We start from the raw sequence: 24809 nt of genomic DNA on the forward strand, positions 1-24809 counted from the left end.
CTTTCCTTTATCTGTGTAGCTTTGGGGATTTTCCGGCTTATGATCTTTGATTCTCTGCAGATATTCCAGTTCACTGTTTTCACACTAAACATTAATGGACAAATGAAAGGGTGCTGTGGATAATCGTTGCATATTTCTGAGCTGCTGCACGCTTGCAGACTTTGTTTGCTGGACTTGCAGCAGGAAATGGAGTCTCTGGGGTATTTTCACAGATGTTTATTCAGGTTTGTTTCTGACATATTCAGAAGATAAAACGACAGTTGGGGCGTGAAATTGTCAGATTTTTGACAGGAAAGAAATGGTGGGGGGGATAAAACACGATGCACATCAGCATGTCAGTTAAATCCAAAATATGAAAGCTTTCCTGCTTTAGAAAGTCACCATAGCAGACTTTAGTGATTTTACCGTAGGAGACAATTAATCACATTTTTTTTTATATTGCTTCATAAGAAAATCAGTTTCTTACACTCCAAAGACAAAGATGCATAACTAAAAACTAATTTTCTCAATTTTACGAGTTCATTTGTTGCCTAAACAGTAATTCAAATTGGGGTTGAAGCCAGAAAGACTTAGCAGAACATCTGACTGAGCAAGAGAAACATATTTGTACAGTTGCTTGTAGAACATCTCATACTTCCTGAATTTTTTATGTTCTTACATTCCGACCACAGATTTAAATCGATTTTATTTGGATTTCATGTTTCTCCACAAATGTATAGCAAACATGGGGTTTAAATGTATTTTACAAATACCACTCTAGCAACTATGGTGTCCATTTATATTCAGCTCCCTGTATCTGTATCAATATTTGTCAGAACCACTTTTTGCTGTTGCAAATCATTTTGGGTTTCTACCAGCTACGCACATCTGAGAACAAGAATTTGACCAGTATTTGAAAAAGAAAGCGAGGTCAGATTGGACAGGGAGCATATGTGAGGATCAGTTTCCAAGTATTGCCGCAGACTCTCATTTGGATTTGGATCTGGACTTTGACTAGGCCATTGTAACACATTAATATGCTTAGATCTATGGCATTTCATTGTAGATCTGGCTGTGTGTTTAGGGTCATTGTCCCACTGGCGGAAGAAACTCCATACCAGTTTCATCACCGGATTATAAAGTGCATTAAATATTCTACCCAAGTGTATAATATCACGCCTCCCCTCTGCGTACACAGCTCTCTATCCAGAGTAGCTGGACTACACTGCCCTGTTTCTAACATTAGGCCAAAATAAGCGTAACTTTTATATTGAATTAAATTGCTAGGTTTATTGTTGCTAGCGCGTACTCCACGCTACCTTACATGAATGCACTTCTAGTTTAGACATTACAGTCAGGCAGTCTGGTAGACAGCTCAGGGGTCCTATCAGGAAGTGACACAGTGCTCCGAATATCCATTGAGCCGAGAGCCTTCGTTGCTCACCAAAGTCGTACTTACACATTTTAACAGATTTTTGAGCGCATTTTACCACATAAAATAAGTCAGTAAGTGCAAGTAAATTTTAAGCACCGGATTATGAGGTGCACCGTCAATTTTTGAGAAAATACAGTAGATAGTTTGACCATAAAAAAATTGAATGTAGTTCTTCTCACCAAACCTGGCAACCTTCTTCCCTACATAACAGCAGAAGGGGCTTCTTCTGGCTTTCTTTCATCTATTCAGCCATCTTGCTACTCTCGTATAAAGGCCAGATTTGTAGACAACTAATAGCTCTCCTGGTTCTACCAAATTGAATCTCTGCAGCTCCCCCAGAGTTACCATGAGCCACTGGATTACTTCTGCCCAATGGTCTCCTTCTCCAGTTTGCAGTTGTGTCGTGCTCTTTGAATGTTTGTGACTCAGGCAGTTGTAGCTTTTGGGATTGCATTTGGCTCACGTTGCAACTTGTCACATGAAACTGTAATAAAATCCATTGCAGTTTGTGACAGAGTACGAAAGCCCTAAGGATATAAAAACGTTTGCAAGGCACGGCGAGAGCTTCAAATAAAGACAAAGCAAAACCATTTAGAGTCAGACATCATCATTCTGATGCTTGTTACTGTAGTAAGGGGAGAAAGAGGCAAATGAGACGAATGTAGTACCGCGTTCTACACATTGGAGGAGACAAAGGACCTGGAAATCTGGATGGATTCAGGAGAAACAAGGGTATCGGTGTGATAGGTCCCCATCGGCTGAGCTTCAGCAGTCGCTCTCCCTCACCTCGCTCCTCTCCTCCGCTCTCTCTCTCTCTCTCTCTTTTGCCTCTGTGCATCGCAGCCGCTCGTTCTGCCGCGCTCGTCTGCCCCGTCTCTCCTCTGTGAGCAATGAGTGCAGATTCCATTCAGTCTATCCGGCAGCGTCTCGATTGGCCAAACGGGGACGGAGTTGAGGACCTGAGGAACCGAACACCTCTGTAAGGAGTCGGAGGCAGAGACGGAGGGTAGGGATTTCTACAGGATTGAGCCGCGTCGGATTTCTTCCAGTGGAGATTATTTTGCATCACCAACAAAAAAAAAAAAAAAAAAGAGAGAGGACCCTCGCACTCTGAGCCGGCTGCAGGAGAGATGCCTTTCACAGTGGTAATCTGAGTGATTGTGAGTGCACTCACCTTTTCAGCATGCAGATCCATTGAATTCATTGGATTCTTTTCTGATGCAAATGGGAAGCAGGCTGGTTGCACCGCTGCTCGCCTCTGACAGATGCGCTGCAGCCAGTCCCTCTAATTCAGGTTGGCATGACAATAACGAAACACGGGATGAATTTGGTCCGGAGTTAACGCTGCATTTGTGTTTCTGCTTGTGCATATATCCAGAAAAAAAAGAAACAACAAAAGCAGAAGATGTTGAATTATTTATGTCCCCAGAATGACCGACAACTTCCCAACTAGGTTATTTCCACCTTCTGTCTGAGACTGATCACAGTGGGATGCATGTTTGATTCGTCTGTCTGCAAGCGTGTGTGGCACTCCAGAATGTTAGGCTTTGGGTTTGCAGAGGGGAAAATTGGGGGGGGGGGGGGGGGGGGGGGTTACTGTGTGGAACCTGGGTATTGAAGGTTAGATCAATCTCCGACCGCCTTTTGCAACATTTCTACCCATCGCTGTCTGTCTTTACTTCAAATCATCATTACCAATGAGGTCGACAAGTGTGTTGGCCGTACAAGACGCTTCCCCTTCGCATGTTAATGGGATTTTATAGCTGGTATTTGTTGTGTAAGGGGGAAAGAGTCTGGTGCCCATTTTATCTTACCTCAGTTTCTACGTCAGTCCCTTCATCCCCGCCGTATTGTCTGCCCTGCTGAGCCAGCAGGATCCACTGGTTTTAAGTTGGGAGTCCATTCACAGAACGGGCTGGGTAAAGGGGACGAGGCGGAGGCTGGAGGGAGGAGGAAGGACATAAAACGGCCCCCGTAGGAGTGAAGGAGGGGAATCCACGGGTAATTTATACACAGACGTCAGTGCACCCGCGCCCCAGCTGGCGGTGCAATTAAAACCTCCGCCAGTCCTTGACGACGCTCGACTAATATTGAGTCAGAGAAAAGAGTTTTTATAGGTGTTCACTGTTAAAGTTTAAAAACTGTGGATACTGGATGCTAACCAGCAGCTTTATCACGATACGATGTTTTATCGATTTGTTTGGATGACGATATATTTCCCGATATCACAAAGTCTGTTACGACACAATTTCAATCAAATTAAATTCACAATCCTGTCGACGATGGACATGTTGCGATATCATCTGCTCATCTAACAGTATCATTGACATTGATATCATCTAAAAAAACTAATATGACTAACTTTTTAAGCTCTTATAGGACATCAAAAACAGCATTCTTCTAATTTTAAAATACTAATGGTTCACTGTAGTCTCATAACTGGTGAATTTCGAAATAAAGGCATGTCTTAAAAATGATGATATGTCATTGTAATTGGCTTGTTAGTCATTCAATCGATATGCTGATGCGGATCGACGTATTGTTCCCCCCGTACTGGATGCTCAGAGGGTGGAGCAGGAGCCCTGTGTGCTGAGGCTATAGTCCTCCATGTAGTTGGGTTCAACTCCCCATTTTGGGTCATTTGCTGCATGTCTGCCACCTTTTCTATTCACCTTCTGTCCTGTCACATTACTGTTCAGAAAATTTCACTCTGCCAAACAAAATAAAAGCAGAAGCTACGGTAGAAGCAGGATGTGGGCATGGTTACACTGCCTTACAGACCCCTTGAACTTTCTTCTAACACTGACCATATGTATTTTATTAAACGTTTGTAGTCTAAGGGTTTTTCTACCACCATTAATCAAAAATAAATTGTGACATGCCCCCTTCTTTATGATGCACCCAAAAAAAATCCAGTGCATCCAACTTCCTTAAGAAGTATGGCACAAGCATCCGCTTAAACTGACAGATGGTTAGCATTGTAATCAGAGAAGCTGCCAACAGGTCCATGTTAGCTCTGGAGGAGCTTCTGAGAGTCACTGCTCAGGTGGAATGATCTGTCAACAAATCTGGCCTTTGTGGAAGATTGACCAGAAGAAAGCCATTGCTAAAAGAAGCAATGTTTGCAGTTTTCAGGAAGGAAGTAGGTAGGTAGGTGCTCTGGTCAGATGAAAGCAGAGTTTAAATGATTTTGCCTACATGCAAACCTACAGAAAACAAACACCCTGGATACGGCATCTCCACAGTGAAACACGGTGGTGAAAGCATGATGCTGTGGGCATGCTTTTCTTCGGCATGGTGAAGTTAACCAGAGCTGATGGGAAGATCGCTAGAAATGCAGGACACCACACCCATGAGCGTTCAGACATGGAGTAGTTTCGATCAAGGCACAGAGACGTTACAGCAAACGGGCGTAAATCGGAGGCGACCGGACTTTTGCTCAGTTCTTTCTGAAAACGTTTCCACACCTATCCAGGAGTCTTAGTGGAATTAAGACTGTTTGCTGTTGCGATGACCCGGATATCTGAGAATTTGCACAGGCACATATACACGTTATTTTGGCCCAGTCAAAGTCCAGACCTGAATCTAATTAAGGATATGTGGTAAGACCTGAACATTGATGTTCTCTCCAGCCTGTTTAGCACAGCAGAATGGTAAGATTTCAGTCTCTAGGTCTGTAAAGTTGGTAGAGACAGCCGCCAAAAGCTTTTTAGCTGTTATAGCAGGAGCTTCATAAGAAGTATCGACTCAGGTGAGCTGAACACAAAGGTATTGTCTTAGCCAAAGATTTGAAAACGATGCAGACAAAGTACTTTTTGTTGGTCTGTCACAAATTACAATAAAATGCTTAAATATGGAAGATATGTGAAAACTTAGAGAGGCGTGATGCTTTTGCAAGTTAATTTGAGAGATTCTTGGTTACTCACTGATTTTTATTGTATGCGCTTTTACAAACGTCTCGAGTACCAAAACGGTGAGTTCAAATGAAATCTGCCGACTATCAAGAGAGACATGTCTTCGTTCCAGGGGGCGTGATCGACAAGGACCTGCGCCGCTACCTAAACCTGCGTTTCCAGAAAGGTTCAGTGGACCACGAGCTGCAGCAGATCATCCGGGACAACCTGTACCTCCGCACCGTCCCCTGTGAGTTCCCTTGTTTACGCTCCTCCTGCCTTTACCCAGCGTTCCTTCAACTTATTGATTGACACAGACTCTTCCTTTTGCTAAGGCTGGGTTATCGCTAAGCAACATGTGTTACTGCTGCTTGAACGTTGTGCGGTACCTTGTTTGAGACTATTTCGGTACGCGAGGGGATTCCAGTGGATTTATCTCCAATCTGTTTGTGCTGAACGACGAATTTCCTCGTCAGCTGTGCAATCAGCTGACGAGCAAAGTTGCATCTGGTAGAAAAGCTCAAGAATAAATGCCTGGTATGGATTGAATTGCTGTTACGTGGTTCACGTTTTTTAAAGGTAAAGGAAGTAGAAATTAGTTTGGTTTTGTTCTGAAGGTATAGAACGACAAGAAACCAACGATTTATGGTGGGTGGTTTTGGTCTGTTTGCTAAAACATTTAAGGAACAAGAGACACAAAATTGTGTCTTTTTAATAACTTGTTTAGTTTAATACTGCAGTCAGTCGGTTTGACCCAATAATCATACATTCTTTTCCACTTTTGTCGACGGTTTCTAATCTCCCATGTAATTGTCTGCTTGAGAAATCTCTCTGCCTCTGGAGTGCCGTTTGAGTTGAAATGAATTGTGTGTAAGTTGGACTTCCCTAGAATTGAGTGTTTACTGGGATTCTCCTTCTCTAATTAGCTGAATTAAGAGCCTCGGAGGAGCTGGCAGTTGTGACGGAGCGTTATGTTGACCCTCAAAGATGAGATTTGGAGGCCTTTGAGTCATCCGTCGTCTGTTTGCAATGCAGGTGTGCAGTTGAGATTAAATGCTGCCTTGCTTGTGTTTTGTGTTGCCCTCATCAGGGGTATGTGTGCATTGGTGCTATAACAACATAGGGAGCTTTTATTTGTGTATGTTATAAGCTTTAAAATAAATTCAGCTTTTATTGCCATTGCATAATTTTACACTGTATAAACTCCGAAAGTTCAACCTTTATTTTGAGTACATTTATCAAGCGAGAAGAAATCCCCAAATTAGGAAATAATTGTTTACAAAATGACCAATTAATTTCGAAATTAACCTAAGTGAAGCTTCGTCGGTGCTCAGAAATGTCTCATCAGTGATCTGCCGTCCAGGTTCTTCGGGGTTTACATGTATGTCGCTGCTCCTCACAATGGGGGAGTCGAAAGGAAGCTGATTTATTGTATCTATTGTATTTATAAGTCCAGAAATGTCTGCCCACCTAAACTTGCTCTAATCTACAGCCGGAGCAGTGATTGGACAAGTGAATTAAAGACACGATCATATAAGAGTCATTCATAATTACAGGGAAATTTGTTCATACTGAACTGTCTCTGGGTGGGTCTGGTGTTAAACAAGTGAATATCTGAGGAAGCTGTGGAGCTGTGTTTAAATGCACCGGGAACATCACAAACTCTTCAAGATAGCAGGACGTTCCGAAATAAAACATCTTTTTTTTTTCTGTGAACTGAGCATTGATCGTCTTTGGGTCTTTCAGCGGAATAGAGACGGAAAACATGAGGCCAAACCAACACAGAAATAGTTGACCGGACACGAAATCAACCTTCCTCCATGGCCGTCTCATTCCCCAGTCCCTAATCCTTGTTAAATATATGCACCAGGCAGGAAAGTTCTGACATTAAAGAGGGTATTTGGCTCTTATCTGTACATGGTGTGCATTGGCCTTAGCCTTGCCCTTAAGACCCAGCTGTCTGATGGCCAACTCTCCCCTGAATCCCTAATGGAGGCGCGTTTCACAAACGGGGAGCAGCAAGCAGTAGGATTTCACTCCAAACCACTTTCCTTACTCCGCTTTCAGTCTGCCTGCACAGAATACATCAGAAGAAACAAAGAACAGTTGTGTATGTGCAACACAAGCATCATTCTCTCTGAAAGCTGCTGCTGCTGCTGGTGAGGCACCTCAAGTGAAACGTAGAGAGCAAATGGAAGAAATGGGAGTTTAACAACAGGGGAGTACAGGTCAAAAGGGGGGAGGACAGATTACCTGAATGCAGGATCTAAGTGAATTAACTATTGCAAGGTGAGAAAGAGAGGTAAGGTCAACCTGTGCATTGGACGAACTAAGGAGCAGACACCTGGAGATATTTGGGAAGCTGTGACTGAATCTTGCATGGACAAACCTTATTGATCATCAATAGTCTAAAAAGGTATTCTGACCTATATTTCAGAATCAGAATCAGACATACTTTAATAATCCCAGAGGGAAATTGCTATTTTAGCCATCTTTAAAATTTGGCGGGATTGTAAACCTACTATTTTGCAGGGGAAATTCATCTTGGTTTAAATCACCACAAAAAAAAAAAAAACCCACAGTGGCAGCAATACCATGCTATGCCCTCATCAGTGCATATGCCATTCTGGTGGTATATATATATATATATATATATATATATATATATATATATATATATATATATATATATATATGCCACCAGAATGGCTAGTTAAAGTCCAGATTTAAATATAATTTAAATCATAATTGTTTTTGGCAAGACCTAAAAATTGTCTGCTGAGCATGAGCTGTGAGAAAAGTGAGTTTCTATATATGCAGCTGTAACTGCAGCAAAAAGCCGCTGCACTCGATTTTATTCATGAGTATCAGAGGAAATGCAGCTAATTAAATATGCACGCCACACTTTTCAGATTTACATTTGGAAAATTATTTAAATGCCTTTACCCTTCACAGAGATAAGCTACATAAGACATTAAAGTCAAAATGAGAAAGTCTGTTGCATCACTCTTTCGTCTGAAAGCTTGCAACAACAACAACTTTTCTTTATTTATTTTGCATCATTCATAAAGAGACGACCAGTAAATGGACTTGGATAAAGCACCTCTGTCAACGTGATGAAGAAATAGCCACTTTTAAAGGTTGTGTGTGATAAATAAAAGAGAGACAAAGGGACGAGAAAGAGGGAAAATTCTGTGTGATGGAAGTGAAGCAGTTCATCACAGCAATTTAAACATAACCTTTGAGTGGTAAAGAAAAGACATTTTTCTCTGGGCTGAAGGCTGATGCGCCGACAGTGGGAGAGTTACTGCTCCTCATACCAATTGTGATGCCCGGACAGAGCCGGGCAGGTCCAGCAAAGGCCGTGCCAGCTCTTAGACAAATTGCCTGGTTGAAATCCAAGGTCAGAGCGTTAATAGTCTGAGCCCTGCGAAATCAGGCCTTTCGTCTGGTAATCCACGTAGATTTGATAGGGGAGATAAAGACCGCTGCCAGCCCGTGATACCTAAGACTGCAACACAGTCCAGGTAACTTAGGGCAATCTGAACAGGTGGGATACGGGTAATTACTGTGAATGCAGTAGGCATTCACAGTTCTTGAGATCCTGTTTCTCTTTATTACTGTGAATGCAGTAGGCATTCACAGTTCTTGAGATCCTGTTTCTCTTTATTCTTTATTCTTCTTCTTAGTGTTTATTCTTCCTAATGCGTTTTTACTGTTTAAAGTTTGATTCGCTTCTCCTCCTACAATTGTTCTCCGATTTCAACCATTCAACTTTTAAACTATTCAGCTTCTTCTGGAATGGATGGCTATGTCTTTTTGTACTTTTAACTCTTCAACTTTTTAAAATATTCAGCTTTTTCTGCAAATTTTCAGCTTTTTTTCTCCCATAGGAAATGAATGTAATTCACTAAAATTCCGCTCATTTCAGCTGCTTTTTGACAGCTTACTGCTTCAGCCTACTTTCAGCTAGAAACGCCATTCAACTTTTAAAATGTAGTGATATCTTTCAGCTATTATGGTCTATTTCAGCTTTTTCATATCTTTTACCATATTCATATAGTACCTCCTTAAAATAATTTTGGCTTTTCAAGAAATTCAGCAAATAACATGCGTTGCTATGGTCGTCAAGGAGGCAGTTATAGAGTGCGCACTCTAGAAATTCAACAAATTCTTCATCTCCGAACAACTTCTTCTCACTCGCTCAATTTTCAACCTATCCACATAAATTATACATCAAAACGTAGGAATTGTTGTCTGGATTCAGGAAATGTAACCGTCATTGCTGTAGCATTTATAGATTTTTCGCAAATCACCTCAGCGCGACACAAACCCGAAACCTCCCCCATTCATTTCCTATGGAGCGGTTTTGAAAGATGACGTCTGAAAATCCAAAACATCACACGTTTTCACATCGTCGCTACTCCTAAACCGTTTGATGTACAGGCATGAGACTTTCACACATGAATGTCTCAACCCTTCTGGCACTCACAAAAAAGGAATTTCTTGGATAACTGTTACGGTTTTTCCGCAGGAACAATTTGTTCGGGAGTAGCGAATGTGCAAAATCCTGAAAATGCTTTAGAGCTGCATTGTTCCACATGTTCCACTTTTTTACATCGTCGCTGTGCCTACACCGATTTTTGTACAAACATAAAAATGAGCAACATAGTCCTCAAAAGCCTGCTGATACTCACAGTGAAAGAATTTATTTGATATCTCTTATACTTTTTCAGCTAGAGCGATTTGTTAGGGACCGTTTTTAGAGGATTTTGGAAATTTCTTAAAAATGTCCTTTAGATCATAATTTTTTACACCTTTATTAAAATATTTCCAGCAAAAACCGATACCAAGTCTTCTTCCCCTATCCGTTACGAACTAAACGCAGAAAAAATTACGTCTCTACCATTTAGGGATCAGGAGATATGAAGCGTTGTTCGGGGCAAAGTTCTCCATTATAATCCAATGGGACTTATTGTGAGCAAAGTCTCTGCACTTCGGTAGATTGGCCGCTGCAGGTGTGTCAGTGAGTTACCATGACGACGGAACTCTGAGGGCCAGAGGGAGAGTATCAATTGAGATAGAATGGCAACTTTCGACGCTCACCGCAGTTGCTGTGATTAATGTAGGAATCTGAAATTCGCACAGTCACTTCCTCTTGACATTTTAAAATTTTCAAGTGACTTTCAGCTATGTGTCATTTTTCTAACCCATTTTGGATTTCACATGCTTTCCTATTGGGCATTTGCTTCCAACAGGACCTGGCATGATGCCCAGACACGACCCAATTGGCCAATACAGCACCACCCACCTGTGGGAAGTGGCGCTACTAACCATTTTGGTCAAATATTGAGTTCTGGGCCCAGATGTGGTGAGGCTGAGTTGCTAAAGGAGGCCAATCTGACCCATGAACTTTGGTGACGTTTGGCGACATTAAGTATTGGCACCCCTATTTGAGGCACTTCCCAGTACAGGATTTGGACCAAACTGACAGAGTACAATCACCCGGTGATCCTGAGCACAACCATGTTAGCGGCTAATGGTTAGCATGTTGCTAATTGGAAGTAGCTCTAGGAAGCTCGGACAAACCTCTGCTTTACAGAGTGTGTACCTCCTTTATACAGAATGCTCCACAATAAGTTTGGGCCTCGTCACGTAAAGCATCTCCAAGTTAGGAGGTGTCAAACATCCAATGCTTTTCAATGGGGGCGAAACCCCTTATACTCTCTAGAAATGCAGGCCCACATATGGCAACAGTATATTCAAGTTTGAAATTCTACTTCTGCTTTGTTAAACGATTCAGTGTTTAGAATGAGTTAGGAAATGTTTGGTGCCTTTCCCTCAGTTTTTTCTTCTTCTAATAATTCAGCTATTGTTCTTTCATGTTCAAATTCTTCAACTCTTTCAACTTCTTCAACTTTTTCAACTTCTTCAATGCTTTTCAGCTATTTTTTCTCTTCTTCATAGATCTTCTGCATCTTTTGCTTAATCATTCAGCTATCTGCATTCACAGTGCATTTTCGCAGGAAATGCAAATTTTTCTAGTTCTTTATTCTTCTTCTTAGTGTTTATTCTTCCTAATGCGTTTTTACTGTTTAAAGTTTGATTCGCTTCTCCTCCTACAATTTTTCTCCGATTTCAACCATTCAACTTTTAAACTATTCAGCTTCTTCTGGAATGGATGGCTATGTCTTTTTGTACTTTTAACTCTTCAACTTTTTAAAATATTCAGCTTTTTCTGCAAATTTTCAGCTTTTTTTCTCCCATAGGAAATGAATGTAATTCACTAAAATTCCGCTCATTTCAGCTGCTTTTTGACAGCTTACTGCTTCAGCCTACTTTCAGCTAGAAACGCCATTCAACTTTTAAAATGTAGTGATATCTTTCAGCTATTATGGTCTATTTCAGCTTTTTCATATCTTTTACCATTTTCATATAGTACCTCCTTAAAATAATTTTGGCTTTTCAAGAAATTCAGCAAATAACATGCGTTGCTATGGTCGTCAAGGAGGCAGTTATAGAGTGCGCACTCTAGAAATTCAATAAATTCTTCATCTCCGAACAACTTCTTCTCACTCGCTCAATTTTCAACCTATCCACATAAATTATACATCAAAACGTAGGAATTTTTGTCTGGAATCAGGAAATGTAACCCTCATTGGTGTAGCATTTATAGATTTTTCGCAAATCACCTCAGAGCGACACAAACCCAAAACCTCCCCCATTCATTTCCTATGGAGCGGTTTTGAAAAATGACGTCTGAAAATCCAAAACATCACACGTTTTCACATCGTCGCTACTCCTAAACCGTTTGATGTACAGGCATGAGACTTTCACATATGAATGTCCCAACCCTTCTGGCACTCACAAAAAAGGAATTTTGTGGATAACTGTTACGGTTTTTCCGCAGGAACAATTTGTTCGGGAGTAGCGAATGTTACCTGACTCCGCCAGATAGATTTGCTCCGCATATCCATCTGGAAACCTTCCGTTGAAGTAATTTTGGGAAGGGGCGAAAATACTGGTCAGCTGATTGGCCTATGTTGGTGATAGACGGGCCAAATAAACCAATCAGATTCGTCGTCGCTCTGTTACGAGCGACGACGAAAACACAACCACAAGCCAAGCTACTCTTGCTGCTGCAGGTAAAGGCTCGTTAGCTCAGCTAATAAATACTCTGTAATTCCGATAAAACTTGCTCGATAGCCGCGCTAACGCTAGTTTCATCGGCTGAAGCCGCCATGTTCTTTAGACTGAACTGACGCGCTTCCGGTTGCGTCACACCGCAACCTGCCTCAAAGCCAACGCTGATTGGACGTTCGTTTGGTGAACGGCTCCAAATTTTCTTTAACGGAGAGTATCCAGACTGATCTGCGAGTGAAACCTTGAAACCTCGCGAGATCAGGATGGTCTCACGAGGCTATAGCGAATGTGCAAAATCCTGAAAATGCTTTAGAGCTGCATTGTTCCACATGATCCACTTTTTTACATCGTCGCTGTGCCTACACCGATTTTTGTACAAACATAAAAATGAGCAACATAGTACTCAAAAGCCTGCTGATACTCACAGTGAAAGAATTAATTTGATATCTCTTATACTTTTTCAGCTAGAGCGATTTGTTCGGGACCGTTTTTAGAGGATTTTGGAAATTTCTTAAAAATGTCCTTTAGATCATAATTTTTTACGCCTTTATTAAAATATTTCCAGCAAAAACCGATAGCAAGTCTTCTTCCCCTATCCGTTAAGAAAGAAACGCAGAAAAGATTACGTCTCTACCATTAACGGATCAGGAGATATGGAGCGTTGTGCGAGGCAAAGTTCTCCATTATAACCCAATGGGACATATTGTGAGCAAAGTCTCTGCACTTTGGTAGACTGGCCGCTGCAGGTGTGTGAGTGAGTTACCATGACGATGGAACTCTGAGGGCCAGAGGGAGAGGATCAATTGAGATAGAATGGCAACTTTCGACGCTCACCGCAGTTGCTGTGATTAATGTAGGAATCTGAAATTCGCATAGTCACTTCCTCTTGACATTTTAAAATTTTCAAGTGACTTTCAGCTATGTGTAATTTTTCTGTCCCATTTTGGATTTCACATGCTTTCCTATTGGGCCTTTGCTTCCAACAGGACCTGGCATGATGCCCAGACACGACCCAATTGGCCAATACAGCACCACCCACCTGTGGGAAATGGCGCTACTGACCATTTTGGTCAAATATTGAGTTCTGGGCCCAGATGTGGTGAGGCTGAGTTGCTAAAGGAGGACAATCTGACCCATGATCTTTGGTGACGTTTGGCGACATTAAGTATTGGCACCCCTATTTGAGGCACTTCCCAGTACAGGATTTGGACCAAACTGACAGAGTACAATCACCCGGTGATCCTGAGCACAACCATGTTAGCGGCTAATGGTTAGCATGTTGCTAATTGGAAGTAGCTCTAGGAAGCTCGGACAAACTTCTGCTTTACAGAGTCTGTACCTCCTTTATACAGAATGCTCCACAATAAGTTTGGGCCTCGTCACGTAAAGCATCTCCAAGTTAGGAGGTGTCAAACATCCAATGCTTTTCAATGGGGGCGAAACCCCTTATACTCCCTAGAAATGCAGGCCCACATATGGCAACAGTATATTCAAGTTTGAAATTCTACTTATGCTTTGTTAAACGATTCAGTGTTTAGAATGAGCTAGGAAATGTTTGGTGCCTTTCCCTCAGTTTTTTCTTCTTCTAATAATTCAGCTATTGTTATTTCATGTTCAAATTCTTCAACTTTTTCAAATTCTTCAACTTCTAACACTTTTTCAACTTCTTCAATGCTTTTCAGCTATTTTTTCTCTTCTTCAAAGATCTTCTGCATCTTTTGCTCAATCATTCAGCAATCTGCATTCACAGTGCATTTTCGCAGGAAATGCAAATTTTTCTAGTTAAAGAAAGATTTTTATCATCTGACTCCTCACTGTGCGTTGTCAGTTTTAAGACTTCACAGCCAAATGGACAATTATGAAAAACCATTAATTGATAAGCAGAAGGTCAAGAGAAGGAACATAAAATAAATAAGCACCTCATGGACACCAACAAAACGTGTTAATTTACTAAAAGCTGAGCTCTTTTAAGCACTTAGTGCTGCATCCTGTTATTTTTAAATCTTTGCCTGAGTTTTTCCTTCATGTCAATGCTGTAAAGCTCTTACTATTCCCACCCGGCGCTTTATTTTGTAGCTCACTGGACACAGAAAAGCTCTAGGTGCTGTTAGGATGTCTTTAAAATAATAATAGAACCTGCATTTGACTTCCTGGTGATTGGCTCTACTCAAACTTCTTTTGTCCCCTGGATCAAAGTTAAGGTAAATGTTAGATGATGTGGAAAAGGTTTTCTCCATATTTGTTTTATGAATCTTTAAATAATTATTCTGATTCTGTTTTGGTCCAAAGGTCATGTAAAGACAAAAGTCCTGATGCACTCCAGAAAGGTCTCCATAATATTTCTAGCTAACATTTGGGCAGATTTGCACTTTGACATGGACAAATGAACCGATTTTGAGTAAAATGATCATAAATATTAGAATTTCATTGATTTTGTACATTTAAAAGAATATATATATTGGGTTTTTTAATATAAGAAATATTTATGATCAACCCTAATAGAATCAAAACACTTCTACCAGTTTCATTGGTTAAATTGTAACATTTTTGTTTTATCAATGTATCTATGCAGAACTGGAGCATGCTGGGAGGTTTGGACAGCACTAAAAACACAATATCAATCATTTGAGCAAATAATTCAAGCACTTTGAAAAATATTGAGTGTTTTTAAAGAGCCTTGTTCTGATTCTGTTGGTTTCTTCTCGTTAAAGTGGGTTTTTTCTCTCCACTGTCGTTACATGCATGCTCAGTATGAGGGATTGCTGCTAAGTCAACGACAATGCAAGCAACTGTCCCCTGTCAATGACTGGATACAATCTGCTGGATTTCATTAGAAAACCCTTTAATCAATCTGCCTGTATGATTTGATTGAATTGACTTTACAAAGTACATTAAGATGACTTATGTTGTGAATTGGTGCAACATGCATAAAATTTTATCAACATGCAGCGAAGTTTTATTAAATCTAAAGGGCAAATATATATGTGTGTCTTTGTGTGTGACAATATGTTTGAATTGCAGGTATCATCTGTTTCTGCCATTGACAGAAAACATTTTGGTTTTGTTTGATACCATTTGTTTAAATATCAGTGATTTTTAAGTATTCCTATACATTCATAACCAAAGTTTCCAATGAGAAATATTCTCAAAACTCCACAATTTAGTTTTGCAGGACGCTACTCAACAAGGAACAGTGATACTACTTCAGAGCTTTTTTTTTTAGCTTTTTTCCCGAAGTGAAAAGTGTCTGGATATGCTGCCCTCGTTAGCTTTTGATAAGAAGCAGACTGACAGCTCACAGTAACAGGTGGAGGAGGGCAAAGGTACAGTGTGCAACATATAACAAAGAAAGAGAAAAAATTGCTTCACCTCTGTTATGGCATTAAAAGGGAATCTATATTGCATAAAAATGTGAGGTAAGCGTATTTAGTGGTGTACATGCCTGGCTTTTTTTAAAAGGGAGCTTACCTTGAAACCAGAAACTGTTCCACATCTGCAACAGAGTGTAAGTAAACTTTATCTTTCACAGGATAAAATAACAAAGTGCTTCACAATAAAACACAGAATAAAAACAATAAAGTAGCCAAAGATTGTGCTGAAGAGTAGCATTATTAATACATTTTTATTCATTTAAAATTAATTGTAGACACCTGAAAAATTACACAAGATTAAAAAGGCGTTTGGCCAAAATCCTACGCAAATCCTAAGTAACTGATCTAAAGAAAAATCTAAAATATACAAGATTTGTTTTGAGTTATTTCACAATTTTTTTGCTAAATACATACATCTTTATACTATTGAGTCATAGTTTTGATGTCCTCATTATGCATCTGCAATGTAGAAAGTCGCACACATACGCAGATAGATAATTTGTTAAAACAGTACAAAGTACTTCCAGTGATAACATTGATATATTGTATATTGAACGCCATATGGCATGCTCAGCAGATAGAAAATAACAGAGTTATGAAGCTAGTGTACAAACAGGAAGTCTTATTTTAACATAAATGTGCTTCCTTATGAAGTGACGTAATCACAAGTTTGACGGAGTGGCCAGAACTTTAACTCAAGGAGGGTTCAAAATAATATCACTCAAGTATAGTGCATTAAAAATACCTTTCCAGCGCTGCATACCAGCTTCTAAACCTCACGAAAACATCTTATTGCGACATGATCGTGCTGCGCCGCAGCTCGGACCTCGCAGCCAGGGGGTTTTCTTTGCATCAGCTCCCATTACAGGTTCAAGCCCGTTACATTTATTGGCTCCATCACAGAGATGCTACATAACAAATTGCAGGGCAGCAGAGAGCTCTTAGTCCATTCATTACCCTGATTACCGCCGTCATCCATCAGACAGTGGGTCGTTAGACTGGAACCCAGACATGTGATACAGTGAGGACGCAGAGCGGAGCCAATGACAAGTAGCGGGCAGCTGAAGTGTTGCCGCGCCGCTTCTATGCATTCGTCTGCAGCGAAGCGCATAGAGACGGCAACAGAGGGAGGTTTAAAGAAAATCAGCAATGAAAGATCCCAGGGAGAAAAACGAATACTTTCTATTTCAGAATTGTAAAAACCAGCAAATGTGGACATGATGGAATGAATCATTGATTTGGGAAAGAATGCCACAGCCACTGACACGAGCCTAAACTGTGATCCGTTAGAGGCTCCCCATGCATGGACAGAACCAACATCAACATCTATATTCAAAAATGATCTTTTCTTATACGTCCAAGATGGCAGACACTCATTTGCCTGCTTCTTCTTCTTCTTCTTCTTTTGGCCAAATGTTAGAAAATGTTTAAGAAAGCCGTTTCTGATTTCAAATTGTGATTTGGTTTATTTAGAAAGCAGCAATTTTGTTGCAGAAATCCTGATTTCCTTAATATTAAGAAATGGGGGATGTCAATTTGGCAAAAAAAAAAACCCAAAACATTAAATCTATATTTTTTTATGGTCAAGTAATGATTCCGATTTTATCCCAAATTCTCTACATTTAATGCACGTCCCCTAAAAACTGAGGTTCAAGAGGGACATACTTTTAGTGCACTTGGTTTCTGGCCGTTTAGCCAAACTCAAAGATGATATTTTTAACCTGAAAGGTCAAAACAACACTCAGGTAAAGTGCACTCATGTTACATGGAGGTTATTTTATGAAGCCAGAGGAAGGAGGAGGAGAAAATAAAGTGACTCCAAACAACAGCACGTACAGAATCAGCCTCCAGGCACCCATGTCTTTCACCACTTTCTGAAATCGCCATTATTTCACCAAAAACAATTCATCACATGATCCATGTTAAAGATTCCAGGACTTTCTCAGGAAAACAATAAAAATTAACATGAATATTGTTGTAATTTACTTCATTTTACAACTTTGTTTTTAAGGACTTACTTGATGAGAGTAAACATATAATCCTGTTAAAATTAACTAAATGTTTTATAATGTATAAGCAATAAGGCGCCTTAAAAACATCTAGCCTTCCCATTAACAGTTGAAATTTGATGTTTACGTAAAATGTTTGAAATTATACGTCTCCCTTTTCAGTTTTTCTCGAATATTAAAACCAAACTTTTCCAGTCTGAGGTCAGTTAGGATGACCAGAATCATTAAGTTACAAAATGGCACTGGAAAGACCCGGCAACGAGGAAAGAGATGGATTCTGTGTCTCAGCATTTAACATGTTTAGGTCAAATAAATGGGAATATAAACTCAAGAACAAAAGCAAAATGCCTTGAAGATGCCGAATTGATTCATGTACCAACAGACTGTAAAGGCTACTCAAGGAAGAAGCTATTATTCCTAAATTTACACAAAAAAGCCAGATTGCAGCTTGGCAACACTCAGGGACGAAGAACTTAATTTTCAGAGACACTTTAGTTTCTGAGGAAACTAAAGTGTTTAGCATTAATCAGTATTTAAAGGAAAACGGGAGCAAGCTTGTGGAAGGGTACCAAACACATTTGACCAAAATCATCCAGTTTCCAGGCAATTCTACTGAAAACTAAGGAAAACTGTTTTATATTATTCTATAAAAAGTTATTCATAATATAAAATCTAAATATTTATAAAATCATTCTGTTAATATTTAACATCCGGTTTGAGCTGTGTTTCTGAATGACTACAAGAGTCTACAGACAAAAGTACAAAAAGTTCAGTGAATGTGGATCTTGTTTCTGTTAAGGATCTGTACGAGGTGTGTAGCGGCGTTTTTATACAAACCTTAATTGGCATCCTCTCTGTTCTGATATGACTTTTTGATAACTCGGTGTTCAGGTTAATTGTTAGCAGACAAAACTTACCTAAAGAGTTGTTTTTTTTATAATATAAACTTAGTGTTTTACTTCAAATGTACTACTAATACAAACAGCTGTTGAAGGAAAGAAAACTGGCACAATGCTGCAAAGTCTGATACAGTCTTAGTGAACATCAGCATAAACAGGAAAAACATTTAGATTGCTACTAAAAACCCAGATTTGTTTAGTCAGAAGCACAAATAAACAACTTCTAAAGGATTTCGTGTTTAATATTGGATTAGATTTATTTTAATGAATACCTCAAATTAATATACTTTTCTGCAACTTTGAAATCATAGATTATTTCACATTAAATCAGTCCCGGACACTGAAAGACGGGGCCATGTGTATGGCTTAAAGGAGCTTAGGTTTTATATGAGTATTAATTATAGCTATTTAATACATTATTGTCCCAAAAAAAATTATTTTTGCTGAAAGTGAACACATGCCACTGAGAATTTACTTTATATTGACATAAACAAACAAACAAACGAATGAATCCATCACAACACAGTTAACGGCAGACAAGTAAAGATGGGAATCAACAACAATGAGATTTTCTACAGCTCGTGTTTTTTGTGCATACTACCCAATTACGTTCCACGTAGTTCCAGTTTCCTGAAGACATAATCCAATAAAACATGGAGTCATAAAGGAAACATGGTTCTAACTCTGTAGACATGCTGTTCATTTCTATTAAAAAATTTTTTTTTTCCTTAAACATTTTTAGATTTCGTTTTGCAAACTGAAACTCCTGCTTGCTTTATTACGTGTTTAGAATCTCACTCCATCTTTCCTGCGCTTCCTGATTTGAAAGTTAGCCAATCATAAAGCTTCTTTATTTTAATCAGCGTCAGAATAAAAAAAAAAAAAAAAATGCCTTTGATCAAAAGCTCTCTGTCTCTCCATTTACTTTCCTCTCGGTTCCTCTCCTCACTCACTCGCTGACTTATTGCAGCCACCGTTGGGTTTCCATGGTAACAGCTTCCACTCCCCGCCTGCGTCAAAGGCTTGAATCCTTAAAATCTCAGCCCACTCCCTCCATCGTTCCTCTCCGCCAACTCTTTTAAAGGGAGCGGCGCGCCGGACGCACGGGTCAGCCGCAGGCGTCCGCTCGTCCGGGTCCGACTCCACGGTTCCTTTCGACTCGCGGAAAACGGCCGAAGCTTCCGCCTCCCCCCCCCCCAAACCCGGAAGGATGCAAAAGGGGGAGCGGATTCGGTGTGGAGGTGAAGTTGACTGACAAGCCGGGACACAGATGTGGATTTGCCGGATGGCGAGCGTGACTCACCGCTCAACGCTTGACGGCAGATGTGGCCTACGGACGTCAAGGGGAAGGGGTGTGAAATTTGCTCTCTAATTGGGCTTCATTACACAAGCACCCCCCCACCCCATCACCAAAACCTTTGCCGTGTTTTAACACAATCTGTGACATTCCCGGCCTCTCTCTGATTTAATCAAATCTTAAGGTTTATCAGGAGACCTCCGGTGGTTAATAGGTCGTTAACGCTGAAGCGTATTTTAATGAGCTGGCTAAAATGAAGGGTTTTTATCTGCGGCGGTCTTCAGTCTGACTGCAACTCATTGCATCCACGATGATGTGTGACAGTCTGTTGGATATTTCCCGGAGTCTACCTGTGAGGGGGGCTAATGACTGAAAATGACAGCTTGTTCCAGACAATCGATACTGGTGGCTAAAAGTACGAAAAGAAACCTCGGCTTGTTTAATTGCGTCCATGAGGAGCAGTCTAAGTTGGGCTTATTCACACGGGGCTGTCATGGCAATGCCCCACGGCACAATAAGGCAATATTTAGCGCGCTCAATCATCAGTGGGGAGACATTTCCATGAGACATGCTGTTTGAGTAGCTTGTTGTGCAAATTAAATAAAAGTTAGACTCCTTAACACACCTTAGTTACAAGTATACAATATTTGAGAGAAGTTTCTGGCAAGCAAATTTATTTTTTGTAGCCAACAACAAACATAACGGCAAAATATCTGGTTGGAGATTTGGCCGCTCCTCATTGGTTAATTGGTTCATTAAAAGTGAAGCTTCGTGTTGTGGACCTTGTATTTAAACATAGACCATAAATGTTTTACAGAGCTAAGGTCAGTGCCACACCGAAGTCAAGCATGTTGTGTCCGCTCTGGGACCAGTTTTGTGTGTTTGGGGGTAATTATTCTGCTGCTACCTCAGACCGTGTCCACGTTTCAACCATCTAGCCGTTGACTGGGGGTGAAGCTGAAGAATTTAGAGGTTGTCCTAATAATTTTGTCCACTACACTCACTGCAGTTTGTCCAGCACAAACAGTGTTGGTCTGAGCAGTATTCTTGTCACTGTGGCCAAACGGTTCAACCTTTTTATACGTTTTCTCCAGAAGGGATTTGGCCCAGCGTTATTTATTTAACTGTGGCCGGTTTGTAAAAAAAAAAAAAAAAAAGTCCCACACCTGAAGTATAAAACTTTACTCTAGAGCAGCGGTTCCCAATCGTTTTTAGCTGCGCACCCCCTATGTGTCCAAATCGGTTTGACGCCCCCCCCCCCCAATCTTCAAAAAAAAAGGCAACAAGGTTTTTTTTATTGCCATATTAAAGGTGTTATGTTCAACTATGCTCACATGACCAGAACACACATAACAAAAAAAAAAGAGAGAAAATTACAATAACACAACCATCATAACAAAGGTTATGGAAATAAAATTAGAACATAATACGAGTTAAATTGCAATATAGTTACACACAACATCCACAACAGGATCCTGAGGATGTTCAGGTGCATCAGTGGCTCAGCCTGGAGCCAGAGAAAGAAAGAGACGCTCAGATCGGTCACACCTCCAGGTGGTTAAACGGACTAAACTCTGATGATCTACCTGTGTGTGTTCTCTTTATTTATTTCATGTACCAGCTTCTAAGTCTAGAGGTAAATAAGACTATTTGCCAATGGAATAAGATTTTAGCACTTAAAATAGGAACAATTCATCTCCATCATCTTATTTCAAGTGCAGTATATCTAATTATCTTATTTTAGGGGTAAAAATACTCATTCCATTGGCAAATAATCTTATTAACCTGCTCAAATCAAGAGTAAATATATTAATTTCAAGAAAATTTTACTTATTTTTAGTTCTCTTTTTGCAGTGTAGACTTTGTATGTACAGAGTGCATACAGAACGGAATTTCGTTTTCCATTTTCAGTGAAAACAGTGATCAAATATCAGAATTAAGCCGATATGCTTATTGGTGGCTACAAAAGTATGTGGTGAAATTGGCACCGATATATTAGTGGGGCTGGATGAAAACTTCTCACCTTAACTGTGATCTCATATTCTGCAAAACCACCAATAAATCTCATCAGAGTAAACGTGCTGAAGCTCCAAAACCTTACCTGAGAAACTCAAATGTTCTGCTGCTCTTTCCACCTTTGGTCAACTCCAGTTATCGCCTGTCTAGAAGAACTGGTTGACGCAGCAAGCACAGAAAGCTTTTTTCATTAAAACTTTCTGCAGTGCTGTGTTTTCAGTTTGACCACTACAAATGCCAAAGTGTCAACTGTATTCCTCCCAACTCTCCCCTTAGCACGTTTCTCCCTCTAAGTGTTGGCAGCGCCGCGAGGTGCTCTGTTCTTTGGCCTTATCTCTGAAAAGGCAAATGGAACTGCAAAGCCCAGGCTATCACTTTAAAGCAAAGCAACGTTTTTCTTTTGCTTCCTCAAGCTGTGACACAGCAGAAATGTGAATTTAGGGTATTTGCTGGATGCAGCTCGATGTTTGTTTTTGTTTTTTGACATTGGATTTATTGTTTTTGGTTTCTTTTCGCTGTAAAAGACAAAGGCAAAAAGTATTAACGATGTTTTACAGCAAGTAAAAATGTACGTTTTGTCACAGCATTCAATTTAATCTTCTGTTGTTTCTAAACCTTGTTGCCCAACGTCTTCTGCTGTTTGACGTGGGAAATCATTGATATTGGCTTTTTAAAGGCTCTTTGTAAGATTGAGGTCAGAAAATAGTTTTGTGGAAACAATTTCTTCACCATTGTACCTGCATAAATGTGCTTTTCTGGCAGGATTCTGCAGTGATTTCTTCTCCGACAACCGGGAAGCTTAGAGCTTTTCAGCTCCTAATAAATAAATAAATAAATAAATAAACAAATTATCTATCTATCTATCTATCTATCTATCTATCTATCTATCTATCTATCTATCTATCTATCTATCTATCTATCTATCTATCTATCTATCTATCTATCTATCTATCTATCTATCTATCTATCTATCTATCTATCTATCTATCTATCTATCTATCTATCTATCTATCTATCTATCTATCTATCTATCTATCTATCTATCTATCTGATAATGAGGTAGTGAAGTGTTTATTGAACAATGATGAGTTGAGGCTTCGTTTACAGCAGTGTGCATTTAGATATTCAGAGATGATGGTAGTAAGTGACGTTAAGGTGATTCTAACATATGGTGGATTAGTAACTGGAGGTGATTTTAAAGTGTTGGACTGCAGTTTCCCATCAGGGGGCGATTGCCCTCACAGCTCTTGGGAAGAAGCTGTTTCTAAGTTTGGGCTTGATTGGGCTTTGAAGTTTCTGAAGCGTTTACCTGATGGCAGAGGGACAAACAGTGCATTGCCTGGGTGGGGGGTATCAGTGGAGATGCGTCTGGCCCTTTTTTGGACTTGTTCTGCGTAAATTGAGTCTAGATCCTGCAGACGGCATCCCACAATGCCCTGCGCTGTCCTCACCATCCGTGCTACGTCCTTCCTGTCCTGAACTGTGAAGCTACCATACCACACAGTTATGCTGAGACATAAAACGCTCTCTATGGTGGATCTATAGAAGTTTTTTAGCAGTTTAGAGGGAAGTCCAGACCTTTTCAGTTTCCTGAGGAAGAAAAGCTGTTGTTGGGCTTTCTTCATCAGGTAGGAGGTATTCACTGTCCAGGAGAGGTCAGAGGAGATGTGAATGCCCAGGAACCTAATGCTGTCCACCCTCCTGGACCTCCTCTAGTCTATTATTACCTCCTAGGTCTTACTGATGTTCAGGATCAGGGTTTTCCTAGAGCACCACTGTGTGAGATTGCTGACTCATCATTGTTGGAGACGAGACTCACTACTGTGGTGTCGTCTGCAAACCTCACCACTGTTTGATGGCAGAACAGTCCGCGCCGCCATCTTGCTGAACCCTCATGTTTTTCCGATCTTTATTTGAAACGTCTCAATTGACAAAGGCAGAAAAGCCAGTCTCACTATTTAATGCCTCAACGAACGGTCTAGTCCATGGAATGCATCTTAGAAAACGTAAGCTTCAAGAGTCCATGGAGAGAGCAATAATTAACTGTGTGTAATGTTTAAGATTTCTGTCGAGCCTCTTCCGCCCCTCGAGTACTGTTGGTTTAGTGTGCAGCCTGCGGTCCGATGCCTGGGAAGCATGTTTGCTTCAGCCTGCAGACCAGCTCAGGGACACGCTGCACCACCGTGTAAATATTTATGGCCAGAGCCTTTGTGGCTAAAAGGACGTTTCTGTGGGATGGGGAACAAAATCCCTTCGCTTTCAGATCGATTACCCTGGCCCAAACAGACAGCCATCATTCCAGCTTTTTCCATGTTTATTATTAATGTAGCTACCAGATAAAGGAAGCGCCCAGATTACAGAAAATGCCACGTAAACATTTCAATTAGCACCAGTCGTGCTCAAATCTGCCAGACGCTTGATTTCATAAACAGAACCTGGTCATTCATATTTAAGTCAAATTAGATCCATCAGGAAGCGACTCGGCCTCAATGCTCTGGTCCTCACTGTGAGACGGCGATCTGGTTTCAAGTCGCGAAAAAAAAAAAAAAATGTCCCTGCATGAGCGTGTTGTTAAAAATTTAGAATTAAAGAGGGAGAGCTGGAGAGTCCTCGGGGCCCGTCTAATTAGAGATAGTTTCTCTGTCAGAGTTGTCAGGCTCATGCAGCATTAGGCTTTACTATCCTTCATGTTAATTACTGGGGCTGTATGAGTAATTGTCTCCTCTCGGATACTAAAGCTTTAGGAAAGACGTAGAAGGGAAGAGGA

The 24809-nt window shown here is 40.4% G+C and overlaps 1 long non-coding RNA gene across 1 annotated transcript in view; it reads left to right on the forward strand.

The window, feature by feature from the left end:
* The first annotated feature begins 2208 nt into the window (after positions 1-2208).
* LOC118561135 overlaps positions 2209-24809 on the forward strand; it is a 57347-nt gene continuing 34746 nt past the window's right edge. Inside the window, exons 1-2 of the long non-coding RNA XR_004929790.1 lie at positions 2209-2574; positions 5441-5557. This is a non-coding gene — a long non-coding RNA (uncharacterized LOC118561135). The remainder of the gene's footprint in view (positions 2575-5440; positions 5558-24809) is intronic.

The sequence above is a fragment of the Fundulus heteroclitus genome, unplaced genomic scaffold (genome assembly GCF_011125445.2).
Source record: "Fundulus heteroclitus isolate FHET01 unplaced genomic scaffold, MU-UCD_Fhet_4.1 scaffold_568, whole genome shotgun sequence".
NCBI lineage: Eukaryota > Metazoa > Chordata > Actinopteri > Cyprinodontiformes > Fundulidae > Fundulus > Fundulus heteroclitus.